General features: G+C 44.2%; 1 protein-coding gene across 3 annotated transcripts in view; it reads left to right on the top strand.

Moving 5' to 3' along the window:
* LUZP2 (leucine zipper protein 2) overlaps positions 1–14,358 on the top strand; it is a 1,804,399-nt gene that overhangs the window by 880,778 nt on the left and 909,263 nt on the right. The window lies entirely within an intron of this gene.

Below are 14,358 nucleotides of genomic sequence, written 5' to 3'. Positions count from 1 at the left end.
AAGTGAAACCAAGAACCAGAAGGGATGGCACCCATTCTCGAAACCTGATCGCCAAGTTCATCAGTGGTTGGCTTCTCTTATATTGTCCCTGGTGATGCAGGAATGAAGTGATTACTTTCTGATTGCTGTTCCCAAAGATGTGCCTTGTGGCTAGAGAGTGGGCTTATTTAAGATGGTTGCAGGAAGTGATATCACCATATTACCCCTTATTTAACATACCTGCATTGGCTGCCTAGTCCCCTAAGATTTTAAATTCGTTATCAATGTATTATTTTCAAATGTGTGCATGGACATGCCCCCTCTTCACTATCTGATTTACCTTTCTGATTTGGTTAAATTATACCAAGACCCACAAAACTACATTTCTCTACTCAATTTCTTTTGCCTGCACTTAGCCCCCCCTTGTGCTCCTTCATGGTTCACTCATTTCAATTATTGGCCCCAAAAACATGTTTTAAATTTGTGTAAGAAATGCTAGAAACTGTAGCCTTTGGTTTCAGCATTTGTTAACAACTAATGTATATGTGTATTTATTTCCATCATGTTCTCACATTTTTTGTAAACCACTTCGCTGTTGTAATTGCAATGTGTAGTGCTTTGGATAAAGGCACTATACAAATCAAATACATAAATAAATCCATATCTAACCTCAAAAATTTCGAACAACTTAGGACTGGCTTCATGATATACAAGTTATGCAGTTTATTAATACTGTTTTGGTTCCAAGTGTTTTCCTTACGGCCACTTTGGCATTTTAACCCTGAAATGTTCCCCATGGGTATTTCTGCAGTTTATTTGTTAAACTGGGGAGGGGAGGTACCCACCAATCTGACCAGCTAACCCACCACACCACCTCTCCCAGCCAACCACGATCTCTAACCCCCTACTCAAATACATTTCTGCAAATATGGCCACTCAAAGTAAAGTGGCCAGGATGAAAAACATGGTAAGTGCTGCTCTTATGCATGCTGTGTATAGCTTAGGAAATTATGTTGTACATTTAGGTGTTTATTTAATGTGCAGTTTATATTTTATGGGTGGTCTTTGCATAGCAATTTGTGGTCTATAAATACAGAATATAAAGTTGTTATGGGATTACCTATTATAGTGATAGATATTCTGTATTTTTTTTAATAGAATTGTAAGGATTGAAACCTTAGAAAAAGAGAGGTTCTAACAAGTTAACTGGAGTAGGAGACTGAGGCCCTCATTACAACACTGGCGCTAAACCATGGCGCTATTAGCACCATGGTTGGTGCCGGTGTTGTAACAGGTCCGACATGGTTCATTGGGGAATTACCACCCCATTCCAAGGTTGGCGGCGCAGTAATTCCCCATTGAACCATGGCCCTTCCCCATTCCCATTTTCGCCCCATAGGGCTCAATGGGACTGGGGAAGGTGCTAAGTACGGTACTGCAAATTGCGGTACCGTACTTAGCACCAAGGTCCCTTTGCGGGTCCCTACTTTAACGGCTGGTGTAGACCAGCCGTTAAGGTCGGGTCCCGCAAAGGGACCTCTTAATCAGGCGCTAAGTGTTTAACGGCACCACAGCCTTCTACAGCGCCTTTAAACACTTAGCGCCAGGGTCCTAATGAGGGCCTGAGGCACAGTAAACCACATTGAGTATTGTGTAAATAAGTGAAGTTTAGGAGACCAGCTTTATATGTGTTATGTTATGTTATGTTATGTTATGTTATGTTATGTTATGTTATGTTAAATGAACTTGGTAAAGTGCACATACGCCCGGGGGCATCGTGGCGCTATCACATGAGTAGGGGAGTTTTAATATAGCAGACTCCAGGGCAAATCTAAAACGAGGCAGTATTCAGTAGTCTGCGGAAGGTAAAATGATCCGCAGTGCCCCATAGGGCCAAAGGAAGATCATTCCAGACCTTTCCGGCCACCACAGAGAAGGCTTGCCCCTCCTTACGTGACAGTCAGTACTGGGGAACTGTTACAAGAAGAGCAGATTGGGATCTAAGGGGGTCATTCGGCACATAGTTTGCAAATTTGGCATGCAAGTACTCAGCTCCCAGGCCATAGAAAGCACGGTGCACAATTCACATGGATTTAAAGAAGATCTGAGCTGCAACAGCAGGGAGCAAATGCAATTTCTCCAGCAGAGGGGACATCCGGGATCCAAGCTTGCGCCGAAGTATGGATCTGGCTTCGGCATAATGCAGTAGCTGGAGACTGATAATCAAATATCGCAAGTTGAGCTAAATACAGGAAATTCCAGTAATTGAGAGTGCTCAAAACCAACGCAACCCCCACCGGAGCCTGACGTTTGGCAGGAATAAGTGCAGAACCTTACGCAGAATGCTAAGCTTAAAATGACCATCCTTGCACACCGAAGCCACCTGGTCATCCAGGGCAAGGGAGGCAGAGATTTTAACCCCCACATTTCTAACCGATTGAACCGGAACAGGAAGGGCGCCAAGACCGTTCGGCCAGTATATGTGAGGAATGTGCCAGTACTTCTTGCTTGAAGCAAGGAAAGGAGTTATTGTGCACCATATAAAGTGCAGTAATGAAGTATGACTCTCGGAAAAGATTCAGGGCAGGGCGTCATTTTTAAAACAGCATATTAGCTGCAGCCTGCACACAGCATTTGGGAAACATATGTGTGAACAAATGTTCAATGTTTTGCAGCAACTCAAATAAAACTATAATTGGCAAGGCCGGAGATAAAGATGTCCAATTACCAGAAAACATTCTGCAACTGTGTATTAACGTGGATAAACTACATTCGTGGAAAATATAACATCGACAATGTAACATCTTAGGGCACAGAAAAATGTGCTTTGAGAGTGGCAATAGGGAAAACGCAATTTGAATCAAGCATAGGCCAGAACTGGAATTTTGACTTCTGTTTTTGTTCCTACCACCTCACGCAAAATCAGATGGAAAACAGATCCTATGCTTACTCATGGAGATGAACTGCTGATAATAAACTAATGGGAGTTCAGCAGATCTATAGTGTCTAATATGATCTCCCTGGCCCTTATGAAGGCAGAACAAGAAAAAAAAACTGGGAACACAAAGATTCATCTGGAAATCTAACAGACCTGGAACTGTCCAAGGGGGCAACACAGAAGTTGTAATCCCCTTCCAAGATTTTCAAACTCTAATGGATGTTACCATGTCCAGGCCCCCGTCATAAATGCGTTGCTGCTCTGCATTAACAAAATGGACCAGGCAGAAAAAGTAAAGCTACTGAGTGGTATTTTATATATTTTAAAAAATGCAACATGGGATTCACTAGTTTGCCCATAATTCTTGAACAGCACCTCATAGAAAGTTATTTTCTATCTTACAATATTCATCCCCAAATGCCCTGTTAGGTGGTAGGAAAGCAACATTTGTGAGTGGTCTTTTTCAGTATGCAAAGTAGGCAAATATGTATTTTGTCACAAAGAAATGGCGAACAATAGTGTGTCATGTGTCACAGTATTAGCACAGAGAAGCGTATAGCTTTGAGATGGGACAATTATTTGAATATATATGGAGATGTGAGTTAAATAAGAAAAACTACTATACCTCAGTAATTATGTGTGTTATTATGACGAGAATTGCATCAAGTGATTCATGCCAGATAGATGAACCTGGTGAGCAAATAAGTATAGTGGTCATATGTGTGCAAATTGCAGGAAATGTAGTGTGGCAACATTTATTGCAATACATCCCTGCGATGACATCACATTAAATGGGAGGGAAAATGGGTGTAGAAGTTAAACCCATTAGTCAGACTCCTTCAGTAATATTCCCAATGACTGTGGAGGGGTATGTTTACTGTGATGTTAATTTTGGGACACTGTCCAATCACAAAGATTGACCAATTAGATTGGGGAAATGATACACACCTCAAAATGTTGCAGTCACTGCTCTATATAAGATTCAACACACACTCACTCATTGAGACTCTGACAGACTCACTCGCTCACTCACTGATTGATGGAGAGAAAGATTTGATGATTAACAAGGGGGGTCCTGGGAGTCCCTCTGCCAGACATTAGTCCTGGTTACGAGAGACTTACCCAGAGTCTTTAGCTCACTATCTTTCACAAAGAAGAAATATCCCAGACATATCAGTCTTTGTCCTGCCCTGGGGCAGTCCAGCACCGAAATGCTAGGCAATTCTCCTCTGAACAAGAGTACCAACAGAAACCCCAGACACGTGTTTCGGTCTGGTTGGACCTCATCAGTAGGGTGGATCTGTGCCTCTCTAAGAATAGTGTGCAAGGGGTCCACGTCTGGATTCCCCTAGTAACTTAGGGTGAGACCCAAAGTTACTTAAATATGCAGATTAACAAGGGGGGTCCTGGGAGTCCCTCTGCCAGACATTAGTCCTGGTTACGAGAGACTTACCCAGAGTCTTTAGCTCACTATCTTTCACAAAGAAGAAATATCCCAGACATATCAGTCTTTGTCCTGCCCTGGGGCAGTCCAGCACCGAAATGCTAGGCAATTCTCCTCTGAACAAGAGTACCAACAGAAACCCCAGACACGTGTTTCGGTCTGGTTGGACCTCATCAGTAGGGTGGATCTGTGCCTCTCTAAGAATAGTGAGCAAGGGGTCCACGTCTGGATTCCCCTAGTAACTTAGGGTGAGACCCAAAGTTACTTAAATATGCAGATTAACAAGGGGGGTCCTGGGAGTCCCTCTGCCAGACATTAGTCCTGGTTACGAGAGACTTACCCAGAGTCTTTAGCTCACTATCTTTCACAAAGAAGAAATATCCCAGACATATCAGTCTTTGTCCTGCCCTGGGGCAGTCCAGCACCGAAATGCTAGGCAATTCTCCTCTGAACAAGAGTACCAACAGAAACCCCAGACACGTGTTTCGGTCTGGTTGGACCTCATCAGTAGGGTGGATCTGTGCCTCTCTAAGAATAGTGAGCAAGGGGTCCACGTCTGGATTCCGCTAGTAACTTAGGGTGAGACCCAAAGTTACTTAAATATGCAGATTAACAAGGGGGGTCCTTGGAGTCCCTCTGGCAGACATTAGTCCTGGTTACGAGAGACTTACCCAGAGTCTTTGGCTCACTATCTTTCACAAAGAAGAAATATCCCAGACATATCAGTCTTTGTCCTGCCCTGGGGCAGTCCAGCACCGAAATGCTAGGCAATTCTCCTCTGAACAAGAGTACCAACAGAAACCCCAGACACGTGTTTCGGTCTGGTTGGACCTCATCAGTAGGGTGGATCTGTGCCTCTCTAAGAATAGTGAGCAAGGGGTCCACGTCTGGATTCCCCTAGTAATTTAGGGTGAGACCCAAAGTTACTTAAATATGCAGATTAACAAGGGGGTCCTGGGAGTCCCTCTGCCAGACATTAGTCCTGGTTACGAGAGACTTACCCAGAGTCTTTAGCTCACTATCTTTCACAAAGAAGAAATATCCCAGACATATCAGTCTTTGTCCTGCCCTGGGGCAGTCCAGCACCGAAATGCTAGGCAATTCTCCTCTGAACAAGAGTACCAACAGAAACCCCAGACACGTGTTTCGGTCTGGTTGGACCTCATCAGTAGGGTGGATCTGTGCCTCTCTAAGAATAGTGAGCAAGGGGTCCACGTCTGGATTCCCCTAGTAACTTAGGATGAGACCCAAAGTTACTTAAATATGCAGATTAACAAGGGGGGTCCTGGGAGTCCCTCTGCCAGACATTAGTCCTGGTTACGAGAGACTTACCCAGACTCTTTAGCTCACTATCTTTCACAAAGAAGAAATATCCCAGACATATCAGTCTTTGTCCTGCCCTGGGGCAGTCCAGCACCGAAATGCTAGGCAATTCTCCTCTGAACAAGAGTACCAACAGAAACCCCAGACACGTGTTTCGGTCTGGTTGGACCTCATCAGTAGGGTGGATCTGTGCCTCTCTAAGAATAGTGAGCAAGGGGTCCACGTCTGGATTCCCCTAGTAACTTAGGGTGAGACCCAAAGTTACTTAAATATGCAGATTAACTAGGGGGGTCCTGGGAGTCCCTCTGCCAGACATTAGTCCTGGTTACGAGAGACTTACCCAGAGTCTTTAGCTCACTATCTTTCACAAAGAAGAAATATCCCAGACATATCAGTCTTTGTCCTGCCCTGGGGCAGTCCAGCACCGAAATGCTAGGCAATTCTCCTCTGAACAAGAGTACCAACAGAAACCCCAGACACGTGTTTCGGTCTGGTTGGACCTCATCAGTAGGGTGGATCTGTGCCTCTCTAAGAATAGTGAGCAAGGGGTCCACGTCTGGATTCCCCTAGTAACTTAGGGTGAGACCCAAAGTTATTTAAATATGCAGATTAACAAGGGGGGTCCTGGGAGTCCCTCTGCCAGACATTAGTCCTGGTTACGAGAGACTTACCCAGAGTCTTTAGCTCACTATCTTTGACAAAGAAGAAATATCCCAGACATATCAGTCTTTGTCCTGCCCTGGGGCAGTCCAGCACCGAAATGCTAGGCAATTCTCCTCTGAACAAGAGTACCAACAGAAACCCCAGACACGTGTTTCGGTCTGGTTGGACCTCATCAGTAGGGTGGATCTGTGCCTCTCTAAGAATAGTGAACAAGGGGTCCACGTCTGGATTCCCCTAGTAACTTAGGGTGAGACCCAAAGTTACTTAAATATGCAGATTAACAAGGGGGGTCCTGGGAGTCCCTCTGCCAGACATTAGTCCTGGTTACGAGAGACTTACCCAGAGTCTTTAGCTCACTATCTTTCACAAAGAAGAAATATCCGAGACATATCAGTCTTTGTCCTGCCCTGGGGCAGTCCAGCACCGAAATGCTAGGCAATTCTCCTCTGAACAAGAGTACCAACAGAAACCCCAGACACGTGTTTCGGTCTGGTTGGACCTCATCAGTAGGGTGGATCTGTGCCTCTCTAAGAATAGTGAGCAAGGGGTCCACGTCTGGATTCCCCTAGTAACTTAGGGTGAGACCCAAAGTTACTTAAATATGCAGATTAACAAGGGGGGTCCTGGGAGTCCCTCTGCCAGACATTAGTCCTGGTTACGAGAGACTTACCCAGAGTCTTTAGCTCACTATCTTTCACAAAGAAGAAATATCCCAGACATATCAGTCTTTGTCCTGCCCTGGGGCAGTCCAGCACCGAAATGCTAGGCAATTCTCCTCTGAACAAGAGTACCAACAGAAACCCCAGACACGTGTTTCGGTCTGGTTGGACCTCATCAGTAGGGTGGATCTGTGCCGCTCTAAGAATAGTGAGCAAGGGGTCCACGTCTGGATTCCCCTAGTAACTTAGGGTGAGACCCAAAGTTACTTAAATATGCAGATTAACAAGGGGGGTCCTTGGAGTCCCTCTGCCAGACATTAGTCCTGGTTACGAGAGACTTACCCAGAGTCTTTGGCTCACTATCTTTCACAAAGAAGAAATATCCCAGACATATCAGTCTTTGTCCTGCCCTGGGGCAGTCCAGCACCGAAATGCTAGGCAATTCTCCTCTGAACAAGAGTACCAACAGAAACCCCAGACACGTGTTTCGGTCTGGTTGGACCTCATCAGTAGGGTGGATCTGTGCCTCTCTAAGAATAGTGAGCAAGGGGTCCACGTCTGGATTCCCCTAGTAATTTAGGGTGAGACCCAAAGTTACTTAAATATGCAGATTAACAAGGGGGGTCCTGGGAGTCCCTCTGCCAGACATTAGTCCTGGTTACGAGAGACTTACCCAGAGTCTTTAGCTCACTATCTTTCACAAAGAAGAAATATCCCAGACATATCAGTCTTTGTCCTGCCCTGGGGCAGTCCAGCACCGAAATGCTAGGCAATTCTCCTCTGAACAAGAGTACCAACAGAAACCCCAGACACGTGTTTCGGTCTGGTTGGACCTCATCAGTAGGGTGGATCTGTGCCTCTCTAAGAATAGTGAGCAAGGGGTCCACGTCTGGATTCCCCTAGTAACTTAGGATGAGACCCAAAGTTACTTAAATATGCAGATTAACAAGGGGGGTCCTGGGAGTCCCTCTGCCAGACATTAGTCCTGGTTACGAGAGACTTACCCAGAGTCTTTAGCTCACTATCTTTCACAAAGAAGAAATATCCCAGACATATCAGTCTTTGTCCTGCCCTGGGGCAGTCCAGCACCGAAATGCTAGGCAATTCTCCTCTGAACAAGAGTACCAACAGAAACCCCAGACACGTGTTTCGGTCTGGTTGGACCTCATCAGTAGGGTGGATCTGTGCCTCTCTAAGAATAGTGAGCAAGGGGTCCACGTCTGGATTCCCCTAGTAACTTAGGGTGAGACCCAAAGTTACTTAAATATGCAGATTAACTAGGGGGGTCCTGGGAGTCCCTCTGCCAGACATTAGTCCTGGTTACGAGAGACTTACCCAGAGTCTTTAGCTCACTATCTTTCACAAAGAAGAAATATCCCAGACATATCAGTCTTTGTCCTGCCCTGGGGCAGTCCAGCACCGAAATGCTAGGCAATTCTCCTCTGAACAAGAGTACCAACAGAAACCCCAGACACGTGTTTCGGTCTGGTTGGACCTCATCAGTAGGGTGGATCTGTGCCTCTCTAAGAATAGTGAGCAAGGGGTCCACGTCTGGATTCCCCTAGTAACTTAGGGTGAGACCCAAAGTTATTTAAATATGCAGATTAACAAGGGGGGTCCTGGGAGTCCCTCTGCCAGACATTAGTCCTGGTTACGAGAGACTTACCCAGAGTCTTTAGCTCACTATCTTTGACAAAGAAGAAATATCCCAGACATATCAGTCTTTGTCCTGCCCTGGGGCAGTCCAGCACCGAAATGCTAGGCAATTCTCCTCTGAACAAGAGTACCAACAGAAACCCCAGACACGTGTTTCGGTCTGGTTGGACCTCATCAGTAGGGTGGATCTGTGCCTCTCTAAGAATAGTGAGCAAGGGGTCCACGTCTGGATTCCCCTAGTAACTTAGGGTGAGACCCAAAGTTACTTAAATATGCAGATTTACAAGGGGGGTCCTGGGAGTCCCTCTGCCAGACATTAGTCCTGGTTACGAGAGACTTACCCAGAGTCTTTAGCTCACTATCTTTCACAAAGAAGAAATATCCGAGACATATCAGTCTTTGTCCTGCCCTGGGGCAGTCCAGCACCGAAATGCTAGGCAATTCTCCTCTGAACAAGAGTACCAACAGAAACCCCAGACACGTGTTTCGGTCTGGTTGGACCTCATCAGTAGGGTGGATCTGTGCCTCTCTAAGAATAGTGAGCAAGGGGTCCACGTCTGGATTCCCCTAGTAACTTAGGGTGAGACCCAAAGTTACTTAAATATGCAGATTAACAAGGGGGGTCCTGGGAGTCCCTCTGCCAGACATTAGTCCTGGTTACGAGAGACTTACCCAGAGTCTTTAGCTCACTATCTTTCACAAAGAAGAAATATCCCAGACATATCAGTCTTTGTCCTGCCCTGGGGCAGTCCAGCACCGAAATGCTAGGCAATTCTCCTCTGAACAAGAGTACCAACAGAAACCCCAGACACATGTTTCGGTCTGGTTGGACCTCATCAGTAGGGTGGATCTGTGCCTCTCTAAGAATAGTGAGCAAGGGGTCCACGTCTGGATTCCCCTAGTAACTTAGGGTGAGACCCAAAGTTACTTAAATATGCAGATTAACAAGGGGGGTCCTGGGAGTCCCTCTGCCAGACATTAGTCCTGGTTACGAGAGACTTACCCAGAGTCTTTAGCTCACTATCTTTCACAAAGAAGAAATATCCCAGACATATCAGTCTTTTTCCTGCCCTGGGGCAGTCCAGCACCGAAATGCTAGGCAATTCTCCTCTGAACAAGAGTACCAACAGAAACCCCAGACACGTGTTTCGGTATGGTTGGACCTCATCAGTAGGGTGGATCTGTGCCTCTCTAAGAATAGTGAGCAAGGGTTCCACGTCTGGATTCCCCTAGTAACTTAGGGTGAGACCCAAAGTTACTTAAATATGCAGATTAACAAGGGGGGTCCTGGGAGTCCCTCTGCCAGACATTAGTCCTGGTTACGAGAGACTTACCCAAAGATTTGATGACAACAGGAAGAAGTAGGAATATTTTGCTCTCATTTTGGACACTAGTAGGAGTTAAAGCACTAGGCCTTCTTCAGTGGAAGCAATAGCACAAAGGTTGTTGATGAAAGCTGATCTCATCTTGATGACTGATGCCCACCTGTTCCTACAGGGGGGAATTGAACCATTCTGTAAGATGATTCCGACCTGCCTGTGATATGTGACTATGATGTAAAGGGAATTAGATTAAATCCTGTCCCTGTTATTTGTAAGTACTGAGGGGTGGGGGTTCATAAACTGACTGTACATCCTGGGAAATAAGTCAATATTTCATAGGCATATGTGCTTCTGGAGTTACAGGTAAATTAAATAGTACCTATGGTCTGTATTTGGGGAGATACCTTGACTCCATTTCCGTAAAAATGTACAAGCACAGAAGAGCATAGGACATCTCACTGTGTGCAAAATTAGGGAAATAAAGTACTTACAGTCATGGATATGCCATCGAGTTTAGTACGGTTGTTAAAGTTAAGTTGTTCCATACAAACTGGATAGGGTGATTATTCAGAAACCATTCTCTCTTTCTGTTTAGTTTCCCCTTAAAAATTAGAAATCTACACTTGGACACAATAATTAAATAGAAACATCACAGAAGGGAATATTGACTACATACACGTTAAACATACTTCCTTTCTATAAGTAACCTACATACATGAAGGTCTAGTAGTCTGTTGCAATTGAGTTTAACATTCTGTTGACATTCTGAACAATTGAGTAAGGGGGGTATATATTTTGAATACATGAGAAATAGCGAGTATTGGATAGGCATGGATATTTGAAACTCATTTGTTGTTTTTCACAAATGAAAGATTCCTCCTGGACTCTCATGCTAAATGCATATATATCTATGGCGATTTGAGTTTTATAAAAGTCTCCATAACCGTAGCGTTGGCAACTGTAGTGACTAGTGTGTTTATTATTTCTTATCATTGGCATTTTAAGAAGAAACAATTTGTTTATCTTTAATCTGATTCAATTATTTCTATTTCGTTAATAAATAGGCCCTTTGTGCAACCCAGTGTGTTTCTTGTCCTGGAGAGGGAGGTAAGCTGTAAGGAATCAATGTTATTAAATTAGGGGTCCCAGATTCATTAGAAGAACTCAATCAAATAAAGGAAAAGTGTGCATGCTTGATTCGGGGTCGGTGGAAAGTTACACTGAATTAGATGTCACCCGATTAAAACATCCTACAATGCAGTTAAAGATAGTTAAATTATAATTGCTTATTCTGGTGATATCAGCTTGTAAAAAGTCAGCCAACACAAATAAGACATGAGGATTACAAGAAAGAGGGCACATCATAGAGATTATTGTAAATAACAGAGCTTGCCTTATTAATGTCTTCTTTAATTTAGCTTTTTGAAGACTGGAATACAGGGGACATAAAAAAGAAATTATGAACAAGTTTATTTTGTGGACAGACAATAAGGACACTGTTCTCCGTTTTTGGCCATCCACACATACTCAGTAAGGGAGTATACCCAATCTAAATTTAACATGAATACTATTAGAAACAAGACAAGGGGCCTCATTATGAGGAGGGCGGTAAGGGGTTAACAGCGCCGGTAAAGGTGCCAGAGCCGTTAACCCCTTACCGCCCTATTACGAGGTCTGCTCACAGGACCCGTGAGCGGCCCAGCATGATAACAACGGGCCCGTCATTAACGGGCCCGTTGTTAGCATGCTCCCCATTCCCATTGAGCCCGATGGGGGCTCACATGGGAATGAGGATGGACCGGGTCCGGATTCCCTGAATGGGAAAATACCGGGCCCTCCAAGGTCAGAATGGCCTGGTATTTCCCCATTCAGGGAACCCGGACCAGGACCCGGGTTTGGGGGTAGCCATGCCCTTATTAAGGGCAAGGCTACCTCCAAACTCGTAATGAGGCCCACCGTGGCTAAATCAAGGTATATTTCATGGCCATTATGCTGCTCAACTTCAAGGTATGCTAATGTGAATTCAAAATGTTATACCGAAAGCATATATTGAGTAAACAAGTTCTGATAGGATTTTGTAGTAATCATAAACATATGCTGGGACATAGAATATTGGACAGAAACAGAACCAAGGCTGGTTTCATCATGGCCAAATTAAAATGTATTTTCAATCTCATAAAATTGGGCCTCGTTATGAATGTGGAGGCTATAGCAGGGCAAGCTCTTCCAGAATAATAATATAATTATTTGTATAATTATTATTAGTATTATTGTAATAGCATTTGTTGAGCGTCAAGCTAGCTTTGGGAAGCAACCAAGTGGTTTACATGTGTAGGCAGAAGAACACAGTGAAGTGAAAAAACAGGAAGTGGCATCACATAGCATTATTCTTAAATACACTACAAAAAACATGGGTATTATATCACTATAATGTTATATACATTTCATACAAGAATGGATTGCCATATGTATCATTAATATCAGTCTGTATAGGCCCACATTACCAAATTACTGTGATTGCAAGCAGACGTCCAAGGCCAAATGATAATGATGTGTTATTATATAGCACTTATGCCTAAGCGCCTTATAAAGAACAAATATACACCCAGTCTGTGTCGGTACTCATTTATCAACCTCAGAAGGATGAAAGGCTGAGTGCAGGTGTTTGATAACTCATCACGTGTTTTGCCTGAGCCCTTAAAAGCATTACTGCCACATTTAAGGGCTGGCCGAATCACGAGTGTGGCGTAAAATGTCAGTTTTACCTCCAGATTTTAGCTGGAGGTAAAAATGTCAATGTTTTGGCTGTTTTCAGAGCTATTACCACCAGTGCAATTACCGCCAGCAGACCCAATTGGGTGCTATGGACCCAATGGGGATTTACCCCCCCCCGCGCACCTTGTGATCCAGCGCAAATTGCACCGGACTGTGTTGCGGTTGCTCTAATAGCGTTGGGTGGTATCCCAGCAGTATCACTGCTGGCATACCGCCCAACTTGTAATGATGCCCTGAATCAGTTACTCACCCCCGGAATGTGCCCGAAATAAACCTTTAATGAGTCTAGCAATTATTGTATAGAATTGCAGAAAGACGCATTATTTATCATAACCATTCTTTCCTATTTAGGGTCACTGGTCAAAGTGTTACACTTGTAGAACCCCCTTTGTTTGTAAGAGGCCTGATCAAAAAAGACAGCCACTCCAGAAACAAAGAGCCACATGGCGCTGGCTGAAGCCCAGGAGCTTACATTTAAAAACAATCCCCCCTTTTTTTAGGGTTAGCAAGGGAGACCATAGGGGTAGCAAGGGAGACCTCAGGGATCACAGTTGCAACCCCATGCCAATCCCCAAATGATGTCCCTGAGAGAACCTCGGAGGTCCCCTACATGAGGTGAAGCGGAGGTGGCTCGCCTACTGATCAATGGACACGCATTGTGCAAGACATCCTAGCAGCTTTGTTAGTTGTGTGTGTAGTCATTGACAGGGCAGGTTTTACCATTCTTGTCAACTCTTTTCTAACAGTAACCTTCTGCTCTTCCCAAAGCCCTGCTGTATTTCCCCTGCATGTTAATGCCTCCAATAGAGAGAGGAAGGAAGTTGCTGTTCTTCTTGAAGTAGAGTAGATCAGACAGCTAAACTCCTCCCACACACCTGTGTTCAAACAGCATCGCCGGTTTAATCCTAGTTTGAGTACACATTATTAAATGTCTTATATAGAGCTTGTTCCCTATAGATTGATTAGCATTACATGTCTTGCGCATTGTAGTCATATTAATGCAGTATTATTAAATGCTGCAATTCTAACCCGATGCAGCACATTTACTGTTCCTGAGGAGTAATAGCCTCACTGGTTAAAAAATATCCGAACACTTAATTATGTCTCATTCGCTGCTCTCACTTTCGCTTAGTAACGGCCAAAATAGCACTGTGGACAGGTAATGTGACTTACGATGCCGCAGCACAGCGCTTGCATTATGAGCCTATCAAAATCGTGCCTTAAGTCCTCATGCATTCACATTTGTTTGCTGTGACGGAGTTAAAGGATCACACGAGAAGTGTGTGACATTGGTGCCAATCAGACAAGGAAGAGTTGCAGGAATGGAACTCTGTTAATAGAATATGGTGAATTATTATTTGAGCTTATTTAAAAGTAGGAAGCAGAGTGTTCAAAGAGGTCAATGTGGCTTGCATACCAATGTTACTTGTTTCAAAACGTTATTCATGTGTTCCTATGTAGAAACCCACAAAACGAGACAAATCAATGCTGGTACGGGGAAAGTGTCTCACCTAAGCCACACACACCCTGAATATATGTAGAAAATATACTGACAGTTGTTGCATATTCATATAGCCAGTCATTTAAACTGTTTTGTTT

The sequence above is a fragment of the Ambystoma mexicanum genome, chromosome 11 (assembly GCF_040938575.1).
Source record: "Ambystoma mexicanum isolate Mex_15411 chromosome 11, UKY_AmexF1_1, whole genome shotgun sequence".
NCBI classification, from domain to species: Eukaryota; Metazoa; Chordata; class Amphibia; order Caudata; family Ambystomatidae; genus Ambystoma; species Ambystoma mexicanum.
This window is presented reverse-complemented; position numbering and strand designations above follow the sequence as displayed.